This window comes from Lissotriton helveticus, chromosome 1_2 (genome assembly GCF_964261635.1).
Source record: "Lissotriton helveticus chromosome 1_2, aLisHel1.1, whole genome shotgun sequence".
NCBI lineage: Eukaryota > Metazoa > Chordata > Amphibia > Caudata > Salamandridae > Lissotriton > Lissotriton helveticus.
The window spans coordinates 323,728,874-323,730,363 of record NC_136058.1 but is presented as its reverse complement, the minus strand read 5'-3'; positions in this window follow the sequence as shown (position 1 = coordinate 323,730,363).

Genomic DNA, 1,490 nt, shown 5'->3' with positions numbered 1-1,490 from the left:
CTCCCCGTCCCGCCGGCCACCAGAGGGTCCGGGCACTGGGGACGGGGCTCCACCGGGGCCCGGGGAGGCTCTCCCCAGCCTGGCTAGGGTTCAGAAGGTGGGACCGGGCCCGGGGCTTGAACTCCATCTGGCCAGGCCCCGAGGGTGCTGGAGCCCCCTGTCCCGCAGGCCACCAGAGGGTCCGGGCGCTGGGGACGGGGCTCCACCGGGGCCCGGGGAGGCTCTCCCCAGCCTGGCTAGGGTTCGGAAGGTGGGACCGGGCCCGGGGCTTGAACTCCATCTGGCCAGGCCCCGAGGGTGCTGGTACCCCTCCGTCCTGCAATCCGGCCGGGGATCCGGGGTGCCCGGGACGTAGGGTCCACCGGGGCCCGGGGAGGCTCTCCCCAGCCTGGCTAGGGTTCGGAAGGTGGGACCGGACCCGGGGCTTGAACTCCATCTGGCCAGGCCCCGAGGGTGCTGGAGCCCCCTGTCCCGCAGGCCACCAGTGGGTCCGTGCGCTGGGGACGGGGCTCCACCGGTTCCCGGGGAGGCTCTCCCCAGCCTGGCTAGGGTTCGGAAGGTGGGACCGGACCCGGGGCTTGAATTCCATCTGGCCAGGCCCCGAGGGTGCTGGTACCCCTCCGTCCAGCAATCCGGCCGGGGGTCCGGGGCGCCCGGGACGGAGGGTCCACCGGGGGCCCAGGGGAGGCTCTCCCCGGCCCGGCATAGGGTTTGGAAAGCCGGGACTGGGGCCGGGGACCGGGCCCGGGGCTTGAGCCCCGTCCGGCAGGGCCCAGTGGTGCGGGAATCCCCCCTCCGTCCTGCAAGCCGGCCGGGGGTCGGAGGTACCCGGGACGGAGGGTCCATCAGGGCCCGGGGAGGCCTGAAGCCCCGGAGCCCTGCAGCCCCAGAGACCTGCAGCTCTGCAGCCCCCGGAACCCTGCAGCCCCAGAGCCCTGCAGCTCCGGGGCAGGCAGATTGGCGTCCTTTTGGTCCCGGCCATCTGGTCGCCCCTCTCGCCTCGGCCATCTGGTCGCCCTGGAAGTCATGATGAGGTGCCATTCGCCTCCCGGAACCCAGCGAGGGCTCCAGGAGGTCGGGTACTTTCGCGCCTTGGGTCCCCTCTGTCACCTTGTGTGCATAGATTGCAAGAAAGTCAGGTAATTTCCCTCCGGATTACTAGGGGGCAGGGTATGCCCGGACACCCCTCCAAGGCTGGTGGTTCTCTGCTAGGGGGACCAGATGGGCTATGCCTGGGTAACACCTCCCTAGGCCACCCGGGGCTTCCTTCCTCCAGGCCAACGGCTTGTCAAATTGCCCAGGACGGGCTCCATGGCTCTTGGGCAGTCGTCCCCCGGGTCTCCAGGCCGACGGCATGTCAAAGTGCCCAGGACGGGCTCCATGCGTCCCGGGCAGTCGTCCCCCGGGTCTCCAGGCCGACGGCATGTCAAAGTGCCCAGGACGGGCTCCATGCGTCCCGGGCAGTCGTCCCCCGGGTCTCCAGGCCGACG